Source organism: Cuculus canorus, chromosome 2 (genome assembly GCF_017976375.1).
Source record: "Cuculus canorus isolate bCucCan1 chromosome 2, bCucCan1.pri, whole genome shotgun sequence".
NCBI lineage: Eukaryota > Metazoa > Chordata > Aves > Cuculiformes > Cuculidae > Cuculus > Cuculus canorus.
Genome location: NC_071402.1, coordinates 46,793,464 through 46,821,027, shown reverse-complemented (window position 1 = coordinate 46,821,027; position 27,564 = coordinate 46,793,464). Strand labels below are relative to the sequence as shown.

The following is a 27,564-nucleotide window of genomic DNA, read 5'->3' as shown; positions in this document are numbered from 1 at the left end:
AGCCGCTATGTCTCTTATAAGGCTTTGAAGTATATAGGACAGTTTTCTAGCTTCTGTTTGAAGACTTTTAAACAGTCAGTGCCTTTGCATGGTCAAGCTCATACATCCTTATGGGATGCCCTAGTTATTTCTCTTTTTCCATGGCTTATTTGAGCTTCCCAGTGTTTTTATAGGCAAACTGAAAAAAAGAGTGCCGCATCACTAGTTCTGGACCTTATCTGTCCAGTCTGAGTGATCACAGAGTTGCGCTAGCAACACCACTGCCATTGGAGTAGCTGCGGGACCACGGAAACACACAAACTTCTCCACCACATCAAGGTCAAGCATTCTCCAAGTGTTTGCGTTTTCTTGTTTTGACAGAGTTTTGTTATTGTTTCTAATATCAGCTCGAACAGCTTACTATTAAAGCTCCTGGGTAGATCACAGAACAGTCACTAACTCATAGTTATTTATATAATAAAGGTATACACAGGAGGGGCAGATAGGCGTAGAATAACATAAGCAAATGAAGTAGCATGCAGACACAGTGAGATGCATGCATAGTACAGTGGGCTTTATTGAAAAAGTAGCAGAGGGTCTAGTGGTGATAAACATCAAGAAATACTGCCATTTTTCTCTCTTGTGTGTTTCCAGATCCAAAATAAATTATCATTAGACCAGATTGGTTGGCTTGTTTCATTTTTTTATCCAAGCAGACAAAATAAAGAGGGCAACTGTTTTGAACAAAGAAAGAATGCTTAAAATTGCCAGGTTAGTGCCTTGTTTATGAAAGGAGAGTGAAAGCAGTTCTAAAGACAGACATTACTGGATCTTCTTCACATAGTCATGCTGATAATTGACAGCCATTATACTCCATATGAGGTTACTTACTAGTTTGTGGCTGTTCGTTCATAAACAGCATCCTTCTGAAACTTCCTTGTAGCATCTCACAGGGTAGGAATGTCTTCAGCTGTTCTACAGAAGGGAAACCAAGTACAGAACTGTGAAGTGACTTGTCCAAGTGACTCTGCTGAAAGGTCCCAGAAGAAGATTCAGATCAGCTGGGTCCTAATACAGCTTTCAATCCTTGGCTGATTTGTCTTTCCTAAAATATTAGATCAAGATTAACTCAAGCTGAATGATTTGACCATTATTTATACCACAGTCGACACTGAAACTTATTTTTTGTTTAGCGACACAGAGAAAAGCCCTGCTATAGAGTTTGCTGGAGAGCTGGAACATGAGCAGGTTACTGAGGATAGCATTTGAAAAACCAGCATCAAGAAAATAGTGGTATGGTTTTAAGTCAGACTCCCTTGGCTTATTTCTCCAACCCTGGTACACAGTGTTGCCCCTTCAGGAAACACTATTCTTCCTTTGGGGTTTTCTTTCTCAGGGACGGTCAGGCATGTCACTTTTGTGGTTGTATTGTGGTTCAGGTTTGCTCTACCAAAAGACTGGCAGAAAAGTGATGCTGTGGCAGTTGCTGTGTGCCTAAAAGCCCTGGTAAAAGGAAAAAGCAGCATCTCCCTCTTGGACCTAGCCACGCATTGGGTCCTGCCTTGTCTGATGATAGGTAAAGGCAGCTCGAAGGAAATCACTGCATTCTCTGCCAGAGCACCCTGATGCTTCATCTCTCTTAAATATATGTTTTCAAGATAGGAAAACTGACTACCAGAACTGGAGTACCTGCTGAGCCTTGGAATCACCTCTAGTGAGGGGGCCAAATGGGAAAGAAAAGTTTGACATCCAGGGTCCCACTGCAAGGCACAATAGAGCATTCTGAGCCTGCCCTCAAACCATGGACAGTAACAGGGAATATGTTTTCTTTTATTCCTTCCAAACCCCAGCCCATCCTCCAATGATGAAGGAAAGGATGCAAAATAGTAATTTTCTGGGGTTATGACACCAATCCTAAAACTTGGTGTCTGCAAGCAAACTTGCTTAGACCAGGAAACAGATCTAGAATTGACCAATTTATTTTGCACGTATTCCAGATGCTTTAAACAAAGTCTATTTCACATTTATTCAATGTGAATCTGCTTGAGAGATATGAAATTGTATATACAACCAGGAAAAGTACCTAAATTGTGTAAAAGTACCTAAATGTAAAAGTAGCTAAATAATGTAACATGAATAACACTACAGGGAAGTCTGTACTATGCAATAGAGCAGGAATTCCTGAACTAGTATTGAGCTAGCACTGCTAACTGCGTCAGTGGCATGTTGCATTCAGACTAATTGACTGAAAAGCTGTTACACCGTTTCATAAACCTTACCTAGCGTTTCTTCATGATGCTATTATGTACTTTAGAACATGTGTACTAGCTCATGTATCAACACACACTGGAAGGTGGAGTCTGTAATGTAGTGTCTGTGGGGTTTCACAGTGTGACCCACAAATATAAAGACAGAATCTCTATAATATATAAATAACAGTTATGTTTGTCTTCTAGCTAAGTGGGAATAATAAAGCTGTGTGTGAATACATTATTCTTTTCCTCTGCTGAAATATGAGCTTTGATCTTTGGTAACTACTCCCACATGAACAGCACAGTGCAAACTTATCACAGAGGATGGTGCAAACTTTCTCCCTCCTACTGCTCCAATGCCTGTAAAACCCCTTATTTGCCTACAAATTTTTTTTTTTTCATGATTCACGTATTTGCTTTGGTATACGTTTTGCGTATTTTTGATAACGGTTTGGCTCCTTGTCCTTATGTGTTAGCAAGGATATTCCAAACTCATTTAGGGTAAACAGGTGAAAAAACACTGATCTCAAAACGTTTTATGCCGAGCTGCTGTGCGAGGTCCTAGGGGCTCCTCAGCATCTGCTCAGCTGAACAGATCTAAGGACTTTACACTGGTCACCTGCTCAGGACAGACTCCAGGCTGCTGCAGGCTTATCAATGTGGGGCTGCATGAGCCCACCAGATTAAGCTGGACTCAGTTCTTGATTTCTTGTACTTTCTCACAAGCTCAGTCTCGAAGGCTTTCAAGCTGTATAGCTCACCTTTCAACGACAAACTTGATTTGAGTCATCCAGTTATATTTTTGGCAAGAGTTCACAAACCTCACTGATCTTTATGAAACATAAGAAAAAGTTACAGAGCCAGACAAAATAACAGCCGGCTGCATGTGCTTTCCTGACTTAGCTGATCATTGGGCAGTCACTTAGGTCCAAGACTCCGGGAGATATAAGACCACTTTCCTCTGTCTCTGTTACAAACTTTTGCCAGAGCAACAGAGCCTATTCTCATTCCAGCAGCAGACAATATGTTTTCTCTCACCCTCAGCTACCAGTGAGACACCATCAATATAATAATTGTCTATGCCTTTTGGAGTCATGCTCCAGCATCTGTCTTCTCAGAAATATTTCCCAGGTAAATGCATTTAGTTTCCTCCCTTTGCTAGGGTTCCGGCTAGAGAAATGTGTGTATCCCACACAGCAGCCAAATAATTACAGGCAATCTTCTTTGACTTCTTACAAATAAAAACATCAGTAGAATGTAAAGAAAAAAAAATCATAATTTCGCCTGAGGAGAGATATAGACAAAGGAGCCACACGTGAGCCTGGTAGGCAAGATGCTTAATGTAAACTTTTAAAACAATTAGACACAACATTCAAACGTGAGAAGAATGAGGTTATTTTTTAAAATAATGAAATACATGAACTTCAAAAATTGTTTTAGTTTTAATCTAATGAACTTTTCTGAAGGTGTTGTTTTAGAAGCACAGATTTATTTTAGTTCCAGTGGGAAAAAAAAGCATTATGTCAGTTTTACTTAGAAACACACTCCCTAATTTATCATACCATGACCAAAGTAAGTTAGAGCACTACTAATCAGTAGCTGTCTATCACAGAGCAAAGCATTAGCCTTAGCATGTACAGTGCCCTCGGCATTCAACAGGGCATATGCTGGAAATAAAAATTCCTTTGTCACTTGGCCAGGAAAGCAATTATCTTCATAGTTCATGATTTGTATAATAATCAGTTCAAATAAGGTGTGTCATCTGCAGAAGCTTGTGAAAAAAAAAAAATAGTGTTCTGACTATTATTTAGCAGTTTTAATTTTTGAATACTTGAAAAGTTCCTGAAAACACTGACTATTTTTCAGTTTCTCTTTCTGTAGTGCTTCTTTTCCCTCCTCCAAAATACAGAACTTGAAAAAGAAAACTTGACATCTCCAGTCACATTTAGTCAACAAGTAGTCTAGTCTACAGTTTAGTCTGCACAGGTGAACTACATATGTTCATGTTTATGCATTACATGGGCTCATTGCTGCTATTTCCATACTAGCGTGGCAAACATTTCAGGTCAGATGTCTGAGCCAAGCACGGCCAGTGAGCTCTATCTCACCTTCAGGTAGCCTCAGGAGGCACTGTGTGCCTGAGAGAGCTCTCGGCTGCTTCTTCCTCTCCCTCCTTTCCCTATTCCCAGAGGAAGAAGCAATACATGTACAGTGAACAACATCACTAACAAATTGTATCATCTTGTTATGCTCATTTATGGGCTGTTTGTTTAGAGTTATTTATATTAAATAATGTATAAGCTATTATAAACACTACTTATTTAGTGTTGACTGTATCCCCACCCATCTGAGTGGAGTTACCAGGCATGCAATCTATGATAGTCCGCATTTATTTGAGCCCAAGGTCAGGCAGCTTAAATCTAACTTCCTTACATAGCATGTGCTAAAAAGTAAACCAGCGTTTTCCCATTACGTAATTCCAAAAAAGCCTGCATTAATGGAATGACATCAAGTGAAAGAAGCTACTCCTACACATTTTTTTTCAGTGATTTGCTTTTACTGCACAGAAAACAACTAATAATTAATATAGAAAAATTAACAATCAATATAGAACAACGAATAATCTGTGATCAAATTTCAGATAACCATCCGTATGCTTTCTTCACAAGACTGCATTTTATCCATTGAGGCCTGCAGGTGGTCATCAAAATCCATGTTAACAGGCTCTGTTGTTGCTAGAAGACCTCCTGAGTGCTGTGATTAAAAACATCTTAACACATCACTCGGTTCTTACATCACATGCAAGACCCAAATAATTAAAATTAAGTAAATGAAATCACAATCAAGTGTTTAAAGTATTTAAAGTTCTTATTTATTTCAAATGACATTATTTCTCCAGCTATGCCAAGACTGTGTTTCTTTGGCTGAACCCCAGGTTTGATGGATCAAGCCGGTCTCATGCACCTTTTCCTAAGATCTCAGGTAAATTCTGCTTCCTCCTCCAAGCTACTGTCACTTAAGAAAGTTGTTCAGATTACACCATGAAGAATCTCTTTTAATTTACTTTTCTGTAGGGCTTTAGGAAAACTGTACTCTTGCTGAAAGCCCAGTTGTAACATTGTGAGGAGAGTATGTATATAAACACATATGTACAAATGGTAGGAAGATTAAACTACTTACATTATTATTACTTGAATTCTTCTACATGATATGTTTTAACGGAAAAAAATCAGAGCATAAAGGTACATTAGTCTACCCAGAAAGTGCCATCTAAAATATAACAATACAATATTTTTCCAATTACACAGCTCATAGATGGGAGAGGAGACAGAAATTATTTCATTGTGTAAAGGGAGAAAGGGATCTTTGTGATCTTCTAATCTGATACAAATAGCCAAGATCATGCAAAAACTGAACAAAGGGGAGAATCACATCTGGAATCAGAATTGCTCGAAGTGTTATTTAATTTATCACAACTTTATTTTTACTCTACTAAAAAAGTCATACGAAACTTTTTCATTGGTATCAAAATTACCAAATGCATTGACATTCTGATGCAGATTTCATCTTCCTGAAAGACTGAATCTTGTGCAGCCACAGACGTAAATGGTTTCTGTTTCCTTATTCATAGGAGTTATAACCACCTAATAAATTTAAGTGACTAAAACATTGTTTTTATAGAGGGAAAGAGGATACTTACCTACCTGCCTTAAAAAGGAAGCCAGTCTTTGGTGGCCTGTGGCCATACTAGAGCATCCTGCCCAGTGACCCAGTCAGCTTCTTTCTGTGCACAGATAGGCCTTAATAAGCAGATGCAATATTTTATGGCAGGTGCACTACAATGGACTAAATACAGCATTAAAACCCTAGCCTCCTTGATCCCACTAAAAGCTCATGTAATTACTCATATATATTTATCTTTCTTCTATTAAAGTATCTGCATCTCAAAACACAGATAATGACACCTTCTTTACAAATATATTTTATTGATATGTTGATGTTCATAATCTTATTGGCAGATGAAAAGCTCTTCAGTTGTACTCTTTTGTGAAATGGGTACCCATTCCTAAGTCAGATGGATATTGCATTGTCTTCCAGAATTTTTACTGAGTATCAGCTTTTATTGTTAAATTCAAATATTCATGCAAATTGACCACTTAGTTTACCTGCCTCTTGAAATTTCTATAACAGATGCTAGTACTTTTCAGTGCTATCAAAACATTTCTAACAGGTAGATATGGAAATACCAGGGCAGACAGAAATAGAAAAAAGTATTTAAAATGAGAGCAGAGACAGGCAAACCCACTGACCCCACAATCTCAACTGCTAGGAAAAAAGTAGTTTGTTTACATAAAATATTATAATCCATTTTATTAAACGTGCTGCTACTACTGAGAAATAAGCTTAATGTTTTCTATGCAGTTCTTGCCCTTATAATTGAGTGAGACTCTTGAATGGTCCAGCTGTACCATTAAAAAAAAAATCCAGAAGATAATATTGAACAGAGTCAGAAAACTGCAACAAGAAACAAGAATGTTTGTGCTTCTTTAGCTTTAGCTTGGTGCCCAAGACAGAGTTATATTCCCTATAAAAATGCTATTGTTTTTCTTTGCTACTCCTCCTTTTAGCTATGACATGGACAAATGATTGCAGTAAATCTTTTGCCTGTTTATTTTTTTTAAAAACAGAATGGAGCAGTCTTGATTGCAGTTGGTGACTCATAAGGAAATAAAGGTAGAGGCTGTCTTTAAAAAATGGTCTCTAAAAGGCACTTGGTAATGGTGCATTCATTATTTTGTTGTATGTAGTGTAATATTTCACATGTTTTGGTCATGTTCAGAATAATGGGTTTTGTAGGTTTACTTTTTATGGAGGTAAAAGTTTCAGCAATCTTTATGGCATTGCACTGTTGCCTATTCACTAAAATTGGTTTTAATTAGAGCTCAGCATGAGCTCAAGGTCTTGGAAACTCCTATCTGCTTCTGGGAGAGAAAACTACATTCACATGTAATATGAAGTTTGTCAAATATCTCATGAAATCTGTGAAATTGTTTTGGATGGTGTGGTGTGTCACAAAACAGATGAGCTTAGGTAGTGTCTTCTTTAAAATGTCTACCAGCCAAAAGATAAACCTGCTCGACAACTCTCTAGGGTGGGGACTTTTCGTGAATAATTAGCCCTGAGCAGTGAAACTCCAGAGCCACACCCGGGCTCAATGTTTGATCTGTCTTTATACAGCTAGAACCACATTATAGAGTTTATGCATTGTCCTGATGTTTCAGGTGATAAAATCTTCACCCTTGCATACTGCAACAAATATATATGTGTGTGTATATGTGTATATATTTCTTATATATATATATATATGTATACTGTAAAAATGGATTTTAAGGCTCACCATTCAGTTATGTTTATCCATTGTTCATTTTGGTGTGGTTTAATCACTTCCAAGATATGTTATTTTTTCTTTCTTTTATGTAAGTGATGAAACTCAATGACACATTTTTTCTTGATGGCATAAGAACAATATGTACAACAATCAGTGTGCTGATAGAGCAGAATCTTCACCTGACCTATTTAGTAGGTACATTTGTCAAAGACTGTGAAATGAAATAAATTCATCTTTGTCAATATGTATTCTTATTTATTTTTTTACACATTATACCCTTTTTTTTTCAGACATGTTTCATTAAATAAAAGAAAGGGTCAAATAATCTCAGGTATCTGATCTAGCTGCATATGATCTTCACTGGACATTCTACAGGAAGTGTGAACTGAATGATAATGAGCTTTTCCCTCCATTTTAATCCTTGATGCATTTCCAGATCTGCCTGTGACCTTGAGCAACCCCCCGAAATTCTCTATCTCATAGATTTTCTCAAGAATTATAATAGTATAGAATTGATTATCTGTTTCCAATTTTGAAGACTCTTAACCACATTCTAATTTGTTTATATCTATGTAATATCCCATGAGAATGAATTTGTGACTAATTTAGAAAAAATTCAAACCCATTTTCTACCCTCGTAGTTAATGTTGTAGGTCATTAGGTTTTGCTAACACACATGGGAAATGTACATGTTGTTATGAAAATTGTCAAGAATAAAAGACTTTGCTTCTTTCACCCTGTGTAGCAATAATTGCTTCCATTAAAAAAAAAATGCTTGCCAACTATGTATTAAAGCTCTAGGACTATTAGAAAAAATATTCTTATCCAAAATTATTAGAAACTTGGTCTCCTTACTCACTGAATTGAGAAGTTCACCAGATCATTGTCTATTCAGTTAATAAAATAGGCCCAACACACTGCTGTGAGTGTTAGCATTTTGCTCTCTGTAGCTCTTCAATAACATCAACTTGTATCTGTACACTCGGGCTGTTGAACTTGCTTCAAGCCACACTCCTCATGTGAATATTCATATTTACTGAACTGATGGTGTTAATACCACTAAGAAGTCATCATCTAACTAGTGAATAAAGCATTGGGCAAGTATCTGTGGATTGTTATTCTTTCATATATTTTAGAATGTCAAAGAGGAAAGGCTAACTTGCACACCTGAAGAGAAATTGAAGATAAGGGCACTTCAATTTCATTTTGCTTTCAATATTGACACAATAAAAGAGCAAAAATTTTTACATATTCTGACATTTTTTAAAAAATCAATCTATTTTAAAAATAAAATATTTATGAATTAGACTCCTTTTGAATAAGAAAATATCCCTTCTTTTCTGTATTATGCAGGAATTTTAGTGAAATAAGTGCTTTGTAGGCAGCTAGAAACAGCCTTTTAGCAACATCTTCTGAGCTTTTTGTAATGACATCATTATAATGTAGCCAATAAAAATACATTAATATTCTTCCTTAGGGGAAAAAAATAAAGTGACCTATACTACTATTTGCAGATATAACTCATGAAGTTTCATGTATTTCTCTTCACTTCAGCTTTTATGCAGCTGTATCAGAAACACAACATGGTTTAGTCTCTACTGCAAACTCCAGGAAGTTCTATACTAGGCTTGGACTAAATTGGATTAAAAAAGGATTAAAAAAAACACCCGACTTTAACACATTAAATTTCACCTTTGTTTAATACATTGTTTTTAAATTAATTGTTTTGTCTATTATCACCAAAAAAAAAAAAAAGAAAAAGAAAAAGAAAAGCAACAAAACCAAAAAGCACATTTCTAAGGACAAAAAAATTATTTTCTGATCCCATGAATTCCAGGAGGCTTTCAATAGAAGACTTCATTGATCTCAAAGTGCAAAGAAAGAGCTGTGTATCCTTCTTCTTGCACTCATTGCTCAGTCATGATGGCTCCACCACCCAGAGTCTCAGGTGTGGGAATTACCCAGCAGAAGGTGAGCCAGGGGGGCACCCTGGGTGAGGGGCATTCCCCGCATCCCTCCACAAACAACAAGCTTCAGCAGCATGATATTGGCCATCTGTCATCACTCAGGCTTGTTTTTATGCTGAGACTCATGGCTGATTCTCTGAGAAAGTCCAATGAATCTCACATCTGACTGAGGTTTCGGTCAAAACCTCAAATAGCATTTGCTAGCAATGTTTACAGTGCTGTGGTTTCAACTTCAGGCTGAGAAAACAAACATTTAATGGGCAATAAAATTTTTAATAGACTTGAAAAGTGGAGAATTGTGGTTTTGCCTGACTACACACTGTCTCCCATGCTCAGATACCGAGTAACATGTTCAGGGCTTGGTTTCTTTTGAAGCCCCACAAAAAATGCTTTTGGTAAGATGTTACAGGGCTAAAATCCACCTCAGTTAGCTTTTTAGTTTGGAGTTCATATATTCAGGTGTTCTAAAACTTTTGTTAACAGGCTTGGTGGCAACAGAACTGGGAGACTGAGTGATTGGTCCAGCATATAATTCAAAGTTAGCATGCTACCAGCTAGCTAACTTATTGCTTAGCTTATTGTTAGCCTTATTTCCACTTATGCTGCACAGCTCTTTTTATAGCCTACTGTGCACGCTGTGGGTGCAGTGTGCTTCCCTGTTTCTCAAGTACGGTTTTGAAAAGCTCTGCTTCTGGCATGAACTTCTCATTTGCATGTTCAATTTTTCACTATTTCATTTTTGATCTTTCTCCCTCATTTGCCCTGTTCTCCTAAACACCAGCCTATAAAATTCTGTGTTAGTATGACGCATGTTCCAGTACAAACTCTAGACAAAACACAATTCCCACTTAGTTACTGGTTTGAGAATAATGGTGCCCACCACCAAAAAATCCTAGTGGGTAAAGATGAAAATCCTCTATAATCTGTAAGGAAAGATACAACAGAAAGTGTAAGATTTTTTTCCACCCTCAGATTTTTCACAGACTCAGCAAGTTCAGGCCAGCATTTGGCTTCTGTAATTCACAGCTGGATGCGTTGAACAACATCCACTTTGGTCTTTGGTCGGCACCCAGCTGTGAGCTGCTGTGCTTAAGGAAATGGTTCATGTCCACTTCTGCAACCCAGATGTGGGGAGGCAACCACCAGCAGAAAGGTGACACCGACATTCCCAGTACTCTCCTTTTAAAATGTCTCTGCATTTATTTCTGTATGAGATGCTTATAATTCCAGAACTGGAAAAAAAAAAAAAAAATGAAAGGGCGTAAGAGGACTGAGAAAAAAACAGGAAAGAAGATTAAGCTTTCAGGCTTTAGCGTTTACTCTGAATGAAATGCAACTAGTTAAACAAGTTAAACTGTTACTTCATCTCAGTTGGTTTGTCCCTAAAAGCCTGAAATCAGATTCCCTTTAGAGAGGTGAGATTGTACCTAACTTGATCTGGTTAGCGAGGCCACGTTCCATGGCTCTTATTTATGTGTTCTTTTTCACTTAATGCTGTGATTACCTCTTTAAAGAAGCAGGCAGAGCTGATTTCCAGGCTGTGCTGATGGTTGCAGATGCGGATTCTTGGCACTCACGGGAGATTCATGTTTCCCCTCTGTGATTAAAAACAATTCAGGCTTGCTGAATGAAATATTTTAGGATCATGCAATACTTTATTTCCTTATATGTTTGTCAGACAGTAAATACAACATGCTAGTCACCTAAGTAAGTTAAAATAGGAATATTTTTTTATTTGTTTGAAAATGTGCCTTTTGCCCATGGATTTTGTATGCATATGTACAATATATTGGCAACATACACAAAATAAAAATGTGAATAAATATAAAAATCACAAACATTACTATGAGGAAGAGGTTTCCTGCATTTGCAATCACATGCCTATTTTATAAAGGCCTATTTTGATTAATAAGCAAGAATTATTTATTCCAGAAGTATGTGTAAGTATTTTTTTCATAAATAAGGATAATTTCTTCTGAAAGTATTTATATGTAGTCAGGCAAACAAAATGTCTTTGATATTAATATCATTTTATTGGGCTACTTATGACTGACAGTGTAAGTAAAATATATATGAGCACACTTTCCACCCCATTACTCAAGTCAGACTCAATCTCCATGTTTTCACTAAGGAAGCGCACAGCTCCGTGGCCAGCTGCTGTCAACACTGGGCTCGTCCTAGCCCACCTGAGGTGCCAAAGCAGGGCACATTAGCTGCCCTGTCCCCTACGATGTTGCTAGTCCAAGGAGAACTACAGCTCTGAATTGAATGTGCAGAAGGCTAGAAACTTTGGAGTGAGAGTTAGGGAAAAAACAGAGCACTCAGCAAAACACATCAAGGTGGCAGGATGTTTCTATTGTCAGTAGGACACCAGCTTCAGTAAAAAATAAAGTTCACAGAAATAAGAAGCAAAGCGTGTAGTTATTTTTGATATAATGAGTAACAAAATAGGTAAATGAGTAAAATATAGGTAACAAAATGATCATACCCCTTCAGCCAGGAAATGAAAATTCAGTGTTTCTACAAATGCAAAAATTACAATACTGTAACATTTTTATTGTATTTTGGACTGCACATGTAGTTCACAACAGTTTTCTTTTCTTGATATATCTGATACGGAAGTCCATAAAATTCTCTGTGATTTTCATATGGGATCTGACATAAATTTACTGTCAGTAATAAAAAAACCCGACAAAACAACTTTCTCATTCTGTTACTAAATATACAATGAATGTCAAAGCTCAAAGTTGCAGTCCCTGTGTCTCACTGCTTCATACACTGTTTTATAGAACCATAGCATGGTTTGGGCCAGAAGGGACCTTAAATATCATCCAGTTCCAACTCCCCTGCCATGGGCAGGGACACCTGCTACTAGACCAGGCTGCCCAAGGCCCCATCCAGCTTGGCCTTGAACACCTCCCGGGATGGGGCATCCACAGCTTCTCTGGACAACCTGTTACAGTGCTTCATTACCCTCATAGTAAAGAATTTTTTCCATATATATAATCTAAATGTACCCTCTTTCAGTTCAAAGACGTTACCCCTTGTCCTATTACAACAAGCCCTTGTAAAATGTCCCTCTGCAGCTTTCTTAGAGGCCTCCTTTCAGTTCTCTTCTCCTAGCCTGTCTTCATAGGAGAGGCGCTCCAGCCCTCTGATCATCTTTGTGACCATCCTCTGGAGCCACTCCAACAGGTCTTTGTATTCCTTATGCTGGCAGCCCCAGAGCTGGGCACAGTACTCCAGGTGAGGTCTCACAAGAGCAAAGTAGAGGGGCGGAATCCTCTCCCTCAACATGTTAGCCACACTTTTTTTGATGCAGCTCAGGTTATAGCTGCCTTTCTGGGCTGTAGGCACACATTGCAAGGTCATGTTTAGCTTCTCATCAATCAAGACTTTCTCCTCAGGGCTGCTTTAATTCCATTTTCCACCCAGCCTATATTTATGCTTGGGATTGCCCTGACCCATGTGGAGAACCTGGCACTTGGCCTTGTTGAACTCATGAGGTTCACACAGGTCCATCTCTCAAGCCTGTCAAGATGGCTCAGGATGGCCTCCCTTCCCTGTAGCATGTTAACCACACCACACAGCGTGATGTCATTGGCAGACTTGCTCAGGGTGCTTTCAATCCTACTGTCCATGTTCCCAACAAAGATGTTGAACAGCACTGGTCCCAGTACTGACCCCTGCAGAACACCACTTCTCACTGGTCCCCCTTTGGACACTGAGCCATCGATCACAACTATTTCAGTGCAACCATCCAGCTAATTCCTTATCCACCGTGTGGTCCACCTGTCAAATCCATGTCTCTCCAATTCAGAGACAAGGACATTGTGTGTCAAATGATTTGCACAAGTCCGGGTAGATGACATTATTTGCTCTTCCCTTATCCACCAGTGCCATAACTCTGTAATAGAAGGCCATCAAATTCATCAGCCATGAATTGCCCTTTGTGAAGCCATGCTATCACTAGTGACCTCCTTGTTTACTATATGCCTCAGCATAGTTTCCAGGAGGATCGGCTCCATGAACTCACCAGGCACAGAGGTGAAACTGGCTGGCCTGTAGCTCCCCAGGTCTTTATTATTTCCCTTTTTAAAAATGATGGTTATGTTTCCCCTTTTCCAGTCAATGAGGTCTTCACCAAACTGCCACAACTTCTTAACGGTATAGTTAATAGTAATATCTGATCATTTTGAGTTGATAGTTCTTTGAGTTATGGTGCCATTTCAAAACAATTTTTTTGTTATATGAGAGATTAGTGGTCAATGTTTTTATACACAACTTGAAAATAATTAACTGAACCTACATTTACTGCAAGAAATCTGTCCGTTCCTTTTATGTTTAATAATTGCTTTCTTCTAGGTACTGAGAAGATAAACGTTTGTCAAAAATTGATTTTAGCATTTGTCTGGTTACCACCTAACAGCATTTCAGTCCTTATCTGTCGCTTGATTACTCTTTGTGAGTCTGTTAGTTCAGTTGTTTCTCTGCCGAGTCTCCGAGCATCTTCTGAGGTTCAAGGTGCTCTCTCTTTTAGGACCAGTAATATTGACAAATAAAAGATTTTTCTCCAGGTGTGACAAACTGAAACCAAAATGGTTGATGGCACAAAAAACACTAAAGAAGCAGCCTCTTAAGGTATGACCAATCTTAGGAGGGAAGGGAAGGGAAGGGAAGGGAAGGGAAGGGAAGGGAAGGGAAGGGAAGGGAAGGGAAGGGAAGGGAAGGGAAGGGAAGGGAAGGGAAGGGAAGGGAAGGGAAGGGAAGGGAAGGGAAGGGAAGGGAAGGGAAGGGAAGGGAAGGGAAGGGAAGGGAAGGGAAGGGAAGGGAAGGGAAGGGAAGGGAAGGGAAGGGAAGGGAAGGGAAGGGAAGGGAAGGGAAGGGAAGGGAAGGGAAGGGAAGGGAAGGGAAGGGAAGGGAAGGGAAGGCTACAGCAAACATCCAGTTTGACTGCCTGACCTATTCAGGCCTGACCAAAAGTCAAAGCAAGTTATTAAGGGCATTACCCAAATGCCTCTTAAGCACTGATAGGCTTGGGGCGTCAACCAGCTCTCGAGGAAGCCTATTCAAATGTTTGACCACCCTCTCAGTAAAAAAGTGCTTCCTGTCTGAACCTCACTTGGCACAGCTTTGGACGTTATCTTAGAACATAATAAACTCTTAAAGTGTTGTGTCATAACTTTAGTATTTCATTTAATTATGGTCAACAAAGATAGTTTATTTCCATACAAGAAATTACTCTTGGGAAAGAGTTAATTACATCTAAGATTTCAGTGACAGATTTTATATGAGAAATTTTAGCTATTTTTGTCCTTAATTTTAGTATCATTAGTTAACGTAATGCATAATGAGACATTTTGAGCCAATCAGAAGCGCTGTCATTCACACCTACTTTATAAGCATGATTATGTTGTATGTCATTTGCCATAGCATTTGACAGCTTTGAAGAATAAAAAGGAAGATGTCTCCAGAACAATTTAACTCCCTTTGCAGTCCTTCAAAGTATTTTGATTGACACTCAAATGCTACAGTCCTTACTCAGTCAAAATGACCTTCAGAATCAAGCACTCTAACTTAGCTAGTCATTTCTCCCTGTGGAAAGTGTGCAGAAAATAATTACAGTTATAAACACTTGTAATACGAAATACAAATTACTACTCTTCACTTTGCAAATCACTGTACAAGGAAGGATGCAGTAGAGAGTAATGGAGTAAAGAATAACTACTTAATGGCACCTTACATGAACAACTGGGAGCATGGTGGACCTTGTTTCCTAACCAATTGTACCTTTTTACACCTTTATAATACTGTTGATTTTTTTGAAAGAGCTCTTGATAGCTTTGATAGCAATGAAGTGAACTGAAAAACAAGCCTACTCACCACTCTTCAAAAATATTAATATGCATGATGAAGCACGTTGGATTGCATGCCAATTAAGCAGAAAGTAACTTGTCAAGACTATTTTTCTGGTGTTTTCTTTGGCTGCCAAGGATAAGCAACAGGCAGTATCTTGTTCTCTATTTAAAATCTGAGTGACATAAAGTTCTGCAAAATCTCTGAAGCTCTCTGGAGTTCGCTGATACACTTCTGCACTGTTTACCATATTTACACCATACCAAACCACATCAAACCTGCGTTGTCCTTTTCACTGTTTATGTTTTCCTGATGTTTTTATCAGTTTCATGATAACTATTCCCTCAAAGATCATATAAAATCTGACTCAGATGTGAAACACTCAGTTGTCCTTTGTGTGGTTAGATGAAATTCAGGAGGAATAATTTAGCAAACCAAATCTACCTCCAGACAATTTTGCCCACCCTTACTTATCTCTCTTTTTGCAAAAAGCCAGATGAAAAAAATATTATGTAAATAAACATTAAACACCAAATATCTTCCACCTTCAGAAAACCATAAAGACTAAAATCTTTCTTACCAATTTAGGCTTTCTTTTCTTTCTTTTTTTTTTTAGAGATATGCATATGTGATTACTCCCAAACAAGACTAATAGGTACTGAAAAGAGCAAGGTATACTCTGAACTGTTTTAGTTGAATGCTGTGGAAACCAAGCTGCAACATGCATGTTGATATACAAATGTTAGTGGTGATCAATCAACGTGATTTTCACATACTTGAGTATTCCATTCAACCCATATCAACACATACAAACACAAAATATACGTTCAATTTTCCTACTAGAAAACATACCTATGGGAACTAATTCTATGGAGTGTAACAACAGTAAGTTTGATTTTGGCATTATTCAGCAATACTTGTATATTTTAAACTTTAAAAGAGGAAATCATTCCATCTGTGTGAGTTGTGTCAAAAATATACTACTTCTGCATAAAAATACATAGCTTCACAAACAGAGGATGGAGAATGGGTAACTAAGCAACAAGTATACAAAGTAGGTTCAAAGTTTTTGAGGATCACAAGCTGAATTGGATCCAAGATTTTCAACGACTGCAGAAAAACAGCCTATAGGAACAACAAAATTATTTTCCTGATAACACTGGTATATAAATAGAAGCACTGTTTGTGAGACATACAACACAACTTTCTGACCTCCTAATCTCTGATAAGGTTTATTTCATGTGGGTCATTTGTAAGGTGCCTATAAAAGAGCTACAAGGTTGTTCAAAGACCTAAGAAACTTGGCTTATGATTACAGCTTGAAAGAACTTATTTAGTCCAAAGAAGAGGAGACCCAGAAGAGGCATCATAACTTGTTCAACGCTACTGCTGGAATAAAAAAGTCGAAGAGGAGGGAGGTAATTTAAAGGTAAGTGAAACTGTGGGAGGATCTCTATACAGAGGTAATGTGGTCTGAAACAAAACAGAGGAAGACCCTTTTCCATGCCATTTATTAGCATCTGGCAGACCTTCAACATGGTCAGTGTGCGTGCCTAGCTTTTTTTTTGTTTTTACTTGGACCGTCTCTCCCATCCCTCCCTAATTCCCAGAGAGGTGGATCTTTCCGAGAGCACCACTGGTCCCTCCTAACACAGGAACAGTCTCCTACCGCTAGTCTCTTTTCCTTTCCCTTGTGCCTCACTCGGCCAACCTCACCTCCCAAGTTAAGCGTATGTTTCTGAAGAGACCCAAACAGGCTCTGTGTGAAGACCTTGAAAGATTTAATGACTGACAAATAGGAAAGTTCTATATTATTTATAGAATACCATAATTTGCAAGTCTGTTTGGGGGGAGGCCTATGCATATAAAAAAGAAACTTACTTGAAGTGCCTCTGTATACGGACTGGCTGATCTCAGCGTTAACTGCTTGTTTCATTTCTGCCTATATTTAGATTACCTATTCATAATAAGTTATTTTCTCCCTACTGAAAAACAGGTTAATTTGCTATTTTACAAACTTGTCACTTCTATTTTTAAAGGCTCAAAACAAGACCCTGCATTCCTCTGTTATCAGACACCTGTTAATATGCAGCTCATCCACATGCTTTTTGAGGTCTGTAATCTTAAAGTACCATTTCACTTAACGATGATATCATTTTGTAAATTCTGGATTTTTTTTAACTAACCAGGCATACTTGCTGATTTATATAAAGTCTGAACACATTTTGTTACCTTCATGAGAGCTGTATTGTGGTCAGAAAACAAAAATATAAGAAATACAACTGGAGTTTTTATCTGTTTAGGATTTTTTTCAAATTATACATGGATGCAAGAATGAATATTACTCCACATTTTGAGTACACATTTCAATTATGACTGCAGCTATCTGTACTTTAAACTTGTATCACTGTGGAAAATGAAATCTTTCCTGACAAAATTCTTTATTCTTCATTCTAATGCTTTTATATAAATAGAGGGAGTGATTACTCCTATTCTTGCAAAGGGAGAAGTAAATAAATAAAAGAAATACTTATATCCTGAATATGACAAACTGGATGTGGTATTTCACCAGACCTTTAATACATTAGTTATCGCATACAATGATGATATTGGGACAACAAAATCATCTTGTTGAGGTAACACACTCTACCAGAAAGTACCTTGCTGGGATCTCTATTGGACATGGAAATTAGCCCTTCCCATAGTAAAAGTATTATTGTTGCATGTAATTGTGAAACCAAAGGGCCATATTCCGTCAGCTAACTCACATCCAAGCTTTGTAGCTCAACTTTCAGATTCTTAAGAATAAAAAATATATTTATAAAAAGGCATGTAACTTTGGGGTTTGAAGCTTTTCTGGATTGCCTTGTCATTTGTCTTTTTTTGTCTTTATTTCTCTTTCCGTGAGTTCTTGTATAAAATACAGTGGCCTAGAAAACTGAAATAAAAAAATATCTCATTTTTTGGAGAAGACAAAAGCATTTTTTTGCAACTACAAAATATTTCTTCCTGTTAGAAGATATAAAAATGAAAATTATTGTTACTCCATGAAATTTCCATAATCATTCACACTCTTTTTCTTAAATTCACACATTAAAAAGAAAAAAGAATGTTGTTACAACCTGAGGTGTAATACCGCCACAATAGAAGTTGTGGTCAAATGATAAAAAGAAGGAAAATATTTGAAAACTTATATCGCAGCCTGTTTGTTTCCGATTAGGAACGGGAAGTATTTGAGGGTGAGGCTACATCCATGTATTTACACCATGGAGCTTCTTCCCTGGCTGTTGAAAATAACTCTCCAAAACATGTCTGTCTCTGGCTCCTATCAAGACAAAGTAGTTGATGCCTGTTAGCATCCTCTCTTTCTTTTCTGGTTCCAGGCCAATTGCTACTGAAGTCACCAGAAAGAATCCCTCTGGCTTGAGCAAGAAGTTAAATTAGACTTTCTTGAGATTGTGGTATAGCCTTGGGCAAGACACAAACCTTCTGTCCCGTAATTAGTTTACCTGCGTGCTGCCTTCCAATATGATAGCAAGCCAAATTAATACTGCATTTGGAGTGTGCACTTCTTTTATGTTGTGTTTCAAGCAGTTCAAAGCAAAGTCTTATTATAGATATCTATATATAATTCTAAACCTGAGATCATCAAATGTTAGGGGCAGATAAAATCTGTAGGGTACACAAGGATATTATAGACTCGTTGGGTTATTTTTCTTCCTATAAGGTAATTAACTTTCTGTTTATTATATTATCTGGAAAATGGACTGCATGAGACAGGGACCAGTTAACAAAGAATAATAATAATTTTCATTGTATTTACATTTTTCCCCTTAGCATAACTTTAAAGTTATGATATATGGATTCCATAATACTGCATTACATACATTTTTTTAAAAGTAGATAACAAGGGAGAATATATTCTACTTCTAATAGAAAACATATCTTTCATAAGCTGAAAGCCTTTTCTTATGGCATACACTCAATTTTAGGCAGGAAAATTTCACTTTCTGAACAAATTTGTGGGAAAATTGAGAAATAAATTGCATATGTACAATTTTTTATTTTGACTGAAACATGGTTTAAAGGGCAGAGAATTAGCTGAAATTGCTTACAAACCCAAGTTGAAACTATATCCTACAAAAATCAGATCAATCACAGAATCAGTCTTGCTGGCCAAAAAACATTCAGTTGTTTTTACAATGTGGACCAGGTCTGATAGGTAGGAGGATGTGAGAAAATTAATTAAGGGTACATATAACTGTTTTTCCCAAACACCCAAGGTATGTATCATGACCAGTTCCTGAAATTTAGTTAACGTGCGGAATTGCGTAAGAACTCATCTGTATAAAAGATTGTTTACTACACTGACAGAAACATCTGAGCTTAAGGTTTTTTACAGTCAGCAGAGATCTGGACAATACTTGATGTATATGTCTCATCCTAAACTAGAGGCCTATTTTTACCCTATGTGGCATTGATTGTATTTACTCTATTTCCACTGACTACAGATGGTGACTGGGTGACCCTAGGTTACCTGTGTGACTAGCTCAGATGTAGACATCTACCTCACAACATCAAGAAGTGAAATAAATGAAAATTGGCCCTTGTGAGGTGGGTTGAAACTAGATGATCTTTAAGGTACCTTCCAACCCAAACTATTCTATGATTCTATGACACTTCAAACTTTTCTGTAAGGTTCATTTGTATGTTAAAAAGATCTCATCAAAAAGCCTGAGCAAGGCATAGTTTAAAATATCCAACTGATTAGGTTACTTTACTTTCTTGGAATAGGAAAGACCTTGGGACAAATCTTTGTGCTTCGTTAGTCAGAGAAAGGACCAAACCCAGTACATTTTACACCCTAGCAAAGTCTACTAACTAAGGAGCTGTCATAGTTAGTATTCTGATGTTAATGGCATTCAAAATTCTAGAAGATCCCCTTTTCATTGCAGTGAAGTACAGGTTATGTTTGAAAATCTCTAATAGTTTAAAGGGATGGAAAATATATCTTTTACTCATTTCATTTCCACACCGTTTTTTGCTAGTCTTCCAAGGCATATTTGAACATCTAACTCTTTTGATCCATATGGTGGAATATATGCCCAGAGCAGGAGTAGTTTAATAGGGATTTACTTTAATTTACACATTCATATGGCATTTTACTATCTGTTTAACACGGCACATGCTTACCCAGTCTCTTGGCACACTAATCAAACCAGTCTTGGATTGCCTTAGAATTTCTTAGCCTTAGACTATGAAGGCTAAACTCCAAGATGATCTATTAGAAAAGCAGGGAATCCAGTGTGAATCTAAGGTGGTTTACACATTTGGCAAAATAGATAAAATTAGATTACCACTAGAGTTATTTCATCTCACAACTACAGTTACCTTAAATTTACATAAAGCTTATTTCCTGAAGGTGGCGGCATCATGACCAAGTCTATATAAAGCCTTCAATGCGTGACAAAACCCAGAACGTGACCATGCAATTACAAGTGTTAATTTAACAGCAGTGCCACACATGACCTTTTAGCATGAATAACTGAGACTAAATTCTGTGCCTGAAGTTGGTGCAGGATTTGCAGTGAATATTTCCCATCTTTTATCTTGATCTGTAAAACTTAAAAAGAATATCCTTTCTTTTAAACATGCTTTAGCATTATATGCTACCAGTCTTCATGAATTATAAGCATTACATGACAGAAATGGTGAATATTAAACTTCTTTGGCCTGAACCTTTGTTTCACAAAGGTCATTTTACTTAATATAAGCTCTGTAAAAGGAGTCATATTGTAGATGTATTGACTTCTCTGTCCATTTTAAAGCTTTCTTCATAACATGAAATGAACAGTGTAGGGAGGTCGTATTTGTCTACAAGCACTTTTTCTTTTTTTTTACTTTATTGCTCATAGTTACTAGCTATGTCTATTTAGGCTCACTGGTTACGAGAAATGGAGGGGGTAAGCCTTTTACACACCCATGTCCCCATGTATACAGAGGGATGAATCACACTTTTTTACATAAGCAATTTTTTAAAAAAAACTTCATTTGATAGCAAACACTTGAGATCATACTGAAATTTGTGCGAAGGGGCTGAAGGAGTTCCATTAAGCTTAAAGATTATAGAATAATCCTTTTATTTAACTAGACTCAAAACAGAAACAAAGCAGGTTTAGGTCACTTTTGCAAAGTCCCTGGGACAGCCAGAGGGAATCTTACACTGCAAGGAATGCAAGCTTTACTCCATCCACATCTCCTCAGTGAAAACAGGCTTTTCAAAGAGGGTGAGTCCAGCCTCTCTCACTTAGGTAAGCGGGGTGAACCACCCCATGCAGGTTAACATAACTACGGGAAGGTAAACCTATATGTGGACACGTTCCCCAGTGCTTCTTCCTGTAAGAATGAATTTGCATCATTCCTTAATAATGGCTACACCTAAATGTTGCAAACTAGCCCTTAGTTCTTACTAGCCACTTTCTGGCATGCAGAGCATGTTTTCCAGTCCAATGGGACTCTTTCCATGCTGTAGCACAGGCCTCTGGTTGCCACATTCCCGAGGGAGAAACCTCCAGATCAGTGGTTTGTGTATGGGTCTTGTTCAGCTGTCAAGAATGGCCTGGCTTCCCTGCACTTCTCCTGGCCTGCCGCTCTCCCAGAGACGCCCAGCAACAAGCCAGTTTTGTAAAGAACATATTATTTAATAGGAAAAAAGCACTGAGGAGAAAACATGCCTTGAAAATATTGAAATAGCATGAATAACACTTAGCTTACCTGCTAGTCACATGTTTTTTTCCACATCGAAATCCTTTAGTGGGTTTGCCTCTGTCTTGTTCAGTCTTACATCTGTCAGTGATGAGATGGGTAACATGCCTTTTCTCTCATGTCAGAACTGAGATTCTATGCATTTTCAGATCTTCCGTCTTCTAACACTTCCCAAACCTGGCGAAACTTGTCTAAGCTAGTCCCACAGGGCAGCACTTCAAAAGGGTTTTTTTTCTGATTAATTTTAGTATTGCAATTTACCTTCATTATTTTCAGTTCCTACAGCAAGCGTTCCCTGTGTTAAGAGATGAAACAGGAAGACTTTAACAGCTCTGCAAAAATGTGTATATAACCTCAGTAAAGTTAAGAGAATTGCTATTGAATATACTGTGCTCCTATAACATCAGATGAAATGACAATGGTGCTGACAGCCTGTTATTTGTGTTGGGGAGTTCCTGATGCAGCTTCTTTAGAATTTCACTCCAAAAAGTTTTTTATCAGCTCTCTCTGGCAACAATGCAGCTGTCAGAGATCCACTGTATTGCCTCTGGCCCCAGCTCCACCAAGGCAGAATTAGCTCATCTCTGGTGTGGTTGCACGATTGTGAGTGTTATAGCTGTGGTTTTGTTTTCACCTGGGTTTCTTTACTCTCCAGGTGTGATTGTAGGCTGACATGTGAAACCAACATGTTGGAGTCTATCACAAAGAAAACTGATATTACTTCAACTAATGGCAAGTGTTACTTATCCACCATTCTCATTAGTCTGGATAAAAAATAATAAGTACAGTGAGATTTAAAATATATATATTCAACGGACAGCAAAAGGTAAACTGAACAGAAATGAGGCCTCTGTTTCTGAAACAGACTTGTAGAAGAGCCCCGAGTGTAACAGGATGTATTAACTGGACTGTCCACACACACGGCAGGGTCCATCACTAGAATGCAGTTTTTCCTGTACACCCTTCTGCAATGGCAGTTCGTCTGTCTCCTGCTTCTCTATCCATTCATTTCTGGCAACCGTCACACAAAGAAAGCGGGAATCCCATCTCTCTGTTCCTCCTCCTTCTTCTCTAAAGAGATCTGTTTTCCTGATTTCTAACCTGAGCTTTCACCCAGGCTATGACTAGACAAGCCATAAATATTTTTACAGACCATTCAGACCTAGATGAATGATTAGAAAGATCATTAAATTAGCTGCTGCTTATAAACTTTTCCGATGACTGATTTATATCCCTGTATTTTTAAATTAATTTAAAGTTTTGCCTGTATTTTAAAGGCAAATTTGCCTTTAAATTAATTTAAAGTTTTTGCCATCATGCTTGATGAAAGTATTTCACATATTTTGATGAGTGGATATGTATCTGTATTTGTGCAAAAAGAAGTCAATGCAATTGCACAATGAAAGCCTCGGAGCCTTTCCAGCATTCACAAGTTAAAGATGTCCAAAGGTGTTTTATAAAAAGGCAAACAGAAAAGTACATGATATCTTAGTCATAAGTAGAAAGTTTTACCATTGCTCCTGGTTATTGTGCCTCCAAAAAAATTTCACAATATTTTTCTGACAGCGTGAAAGTGGCTGGAATTCTTTGCAGAGATTTTCTCTGGTTAAAATTATAAACAACAATGCCTAATGTGCAAAGATAAAAGAAGTACAATGCAACCTTAAAATAAAAAAAATCTTTTTAATGCAGTAAAATGCAGTGCTTCAGCATTTATTGATTTTATTTAGAGAAAGACTCCAAATTAAGTGTTTCAATTGTATCTGAATGTCTAGTTCTTAAACAGATATCAGGATTTCATGGGAACCAAGAGCTTCAGAAAAAGGTTTTTAAACGAGAGTGACTAGGCTTGGGAGTTTACATTGGCTACTGTCCAAGCAGAAAGATCCAAAAGAGCAAATTACACCTCCACACCCAGTTAGAAAGTCTGCAGGTATTAAGTTGTTTGTTAAGTAGAGTCATTGCGTTAGTAATTTTAGATGTGTTTGTTCTTTGTGGAAGGCAACAGGCTCTTCCAGATAGTTTCAAAACACGGCAGGGCAAAACTTGATCTTATTAAAACAAAGTTTCTACACGAACTGTTGTTTCTTGCTTCACAGGTTTCCTCTGCTCTTCTCAGCCAAAATTACTGCTAATGTATCTCTGTCTGTGAAATATTTTTTTTACAAACATTTATTTCTGAAACTGCCCTGAAATCCTTTGCTTTAGGGAAAACAGGCAAAATAACTGTGTTCACAGCAGACTCCTTTGCCTCATGGGCCTGTCTTCTTATCCTTTCTATTTCTCCCAAATGGAAGAAAAATCGTAACTCTCTCTTGCAGAAAAGTTCCGCTCCCTTTTCTTCTTTTTAATTTAAAATAAAACATGTTTGCACAAGATTAGTAAATCAGATAAATGCTACGCTACGTGAATCTTCCTTAGACTTCTGAATAGAACAGGGTTACTTAAAGCTGTAGCTGAATTCTGGTCAAGGAATGCCTTATTATAAAGCCTGGTCAGAAATATTTATTTTTCTGAACAGATATGGATTCAGAAAACAAGAAAAATAAGTGAATAGAGTAAATAATTTTTTCACTTGGTCTTTCGCTGTTGTGCTAGAAAGCTGGAACTCTGAAATGAGTGAAAAGGACCAAAGCTGTCATCTTTCCTCTGTAACAGCAATGAAAGGTTCCAGATAGTTTCAGTGAAGTGCAAGACTTACTATAATTCATGGAGGTGTAACTGGAAGTAGATTTTAGTGCAAAGGCTCATATACATATAACCTACAAGCCCAGCTTGTTCCTCTGGTCCATAGGACTGCTCATAGGGGGAGGAAAAGCAGGATTGCATTTTGTAGAGGGAGACTTTGCTTTAAGTCTCACCATGTTAAACCACAATGCATTCCAGAGGAAGTCTTCTATGCAGGTATCTACAGTTCCCTGTGAAGATAATCTCCCTAGCAGAGGTCTGTAGTGCAATGCAGTGCCCTCAATCACCTGTATATCTTTTGGGTGTCTGCAGACTATTGGCATAACCTTATGAGACACGTTGCTGTGGTAAGCAGACGTGCAGGAATTGCAGGCATAACTTTCTAAACTTCCTTTGCCTTGCGTACTACCACAAAATTGCTGGGCAGATTCCCATCCCCTCAGTGAGGAGCTCAGCTGTCCCTCAGGCTCAGTGACTACTGCTGACACTGGCTAGAGAGGTTTGAATTATGCCAGCTCTCAGCGGTGATTCATCATTCTGAAGCCCATATCTCCAAGAATGCTCAAATCAGCATATTTCAACTTACATATGGTTTCCAAGTTCAACTGCCATTGCTGTGGATTGTATGATTAATGTCCAAGTTTAAGCAGCATGAATGCCTCCTTATTGGCTGAATTTGTAACCTGCAAATGATAGGATAGGTTTTATTTTACCTTTTCATATCTTCATGGAATTTCTCGTAAATTCAGCTGCAGCATAGACATTTTAGCTTGTTTTGCAAGCTATGCAGAAGAGGGCTGCTAACGTCTAAACAAAGCATAAGCCTTGAGGCTTCTCTTCCAGCCAGTTGTAAAAGCTTTGAAACTATCATATATTTAAGGCATTGAAAGGACTATGGAGCATGAGCCTGATGGAATGTGTGGCATTCAGTTATCTCTGAACGTTTACTTGTGGTACTTGATGAATTAGAGCTGCAAAGTGACGAAGTAAGAGGTGAAAGAAGCTGCAAAAGAGTAAGAGCCTCTGCAGTTATAAAGCTACTCGAAAGTTTGAGTTCACAAAGAAAAACTTTGGTCCTTCATTGAAAATGTTATGCTTTGAAGGGTGAACAAGTGATCTTGCATTTGGTTAGATTGCAACCTGATGGTACATGATTCCACTATCATTTTCCATTTAATGGATAGTTTGAGCATTGAAACTGAAATATGAGTAGATGCTTGACTCCGTGTCACAGATGAAGGGTGGCAGGAGAGGAAGTGAGCCACATGTGCACCCTAACCACAGAATCATTCTTCTCTCTTTTTAGGAGTCAGCTTTTGTTGTGTGCTAATTGTCCACAAAAACCTTTAGATGGCTGCGTGACCAGCTTGCAGCTAATACCGTATGTAAACAGCCTGTATTGAAAACTACTTAGGATTTAAGAGCAGTTTATTCCTTTATATATTGGCTTTGAATTTATCTGAAATGGCAATGTGATGCTGCAAGGCCACTGCAAAGACTGCTGATGAATTCATTTAAACATCCAAACGACAAAGGTTAGAGTTAGACCTGCCATGCAACTCACTTAAGTCATGCCACATTGTTTCTGTAGTCACACCATGCAGAATATCTTCTACAAGTGGAGAAATATCTGTACAGTGGATTTCTTTGGAAGGATGGAAAGCCTGCTCTCTGTAGGCCTCTAGCTGATGCTCTGACTTACTAAATGCTCTCATCCTGTCCTCCCTCTGTAGTTGCAGGGAATAGATAAGCGTCTCTAGTGAGTAATTGACATCTTAGATGCTCTGATTCATGTTCTACAGGTAAATTCCTCTCCAATGACTGCACAGAGAGACTGTGCTCCTCTTTGATTTGCCGAAGTTAGGTGCATAAAGTTAAACGAACTAAAGATTTCTCCAGACTAGCCAAGGGAATTCCTGTAAATTCTTCCCTCTTTGTTTCCTTTTTTGTCCTGGAAAACAAGTTACACAGAATTTCTATTTAGAATATGTCTACTCTCCTCTGCATATGAGAAAGGCATTTATAGACTGGGCACTATATCCTTTTCTCACAGAAATAGTAAAAAAGGGGGGGGGTTATTATTATTATTATTATTATTATTATTATTATTATTATTATTATTATTACTACTATTATCGTCATCAACCACACTAAGACTTTACACCAAACATTTTGGGAATGGTTTGGGACCACTCTTACCTCTCTAGCTATAAATCTTATGCTCCTACAACCAGACTTTCCAGCCTCACTGATGGACCCAGTATAGTGGGTAAAAGGAGATTAAAAAAAAAATCTTCCTGTTCAGATATATTTGTTGCCTTTCTGGGTACTTCCTTCTGGGAGAAGCAAAATCTCTGAGGGATTGTTTTTCTACTGAATGATTGCATGAAGAGAAAACAAGAAGGAAGAGCAAAACACATGGTAGCCTAGCGTGCAGGGGATTTATGACAGGTAGAAAGGAAATGGCACACAAGCTTTTGGATACAGAGTATAACATCCCTCATCAATCACTCTTACAAGGACAACTACTAGGATTTTTTGAGTGCCTGTTGCTCATCTCTCTTGCTTCTCTCCTTTCAAAGTCTGCTGTTGGTATCGTGTAATTCGCCATGTATAATTATAATAAGAATAAATAAATATAAATAAATATAAATAAATATAATTGCAT

At 37.8% G+C, this 27,564-nt stretch overlaps 1 long non-coding RNA gene across 1 annotated transcript; it reads right to left on the bottom strand.

The window, feature by feature from the left end:
- Positions 1 to 10,171: 10,171 nt before the first annotated feature.
- Positions 10,172 to 22,404, bottom strand: LOC128851414 (uncharacterized). Its single transcript, XR_008448791.1, has 3 exons — positions 22,218 to 22,404; positions 11,092 to 11,184; positions 10,172 to 10,819 (listed from the first exon to the last, which is right to left on the bottom strand). It is a non-coding gene; the product is annotated as an uncharacterized LOC128851414 (long non-coding RNA).
- Positions 22,405 to 27,564: the final 5,160 nt, after the last annotated feature.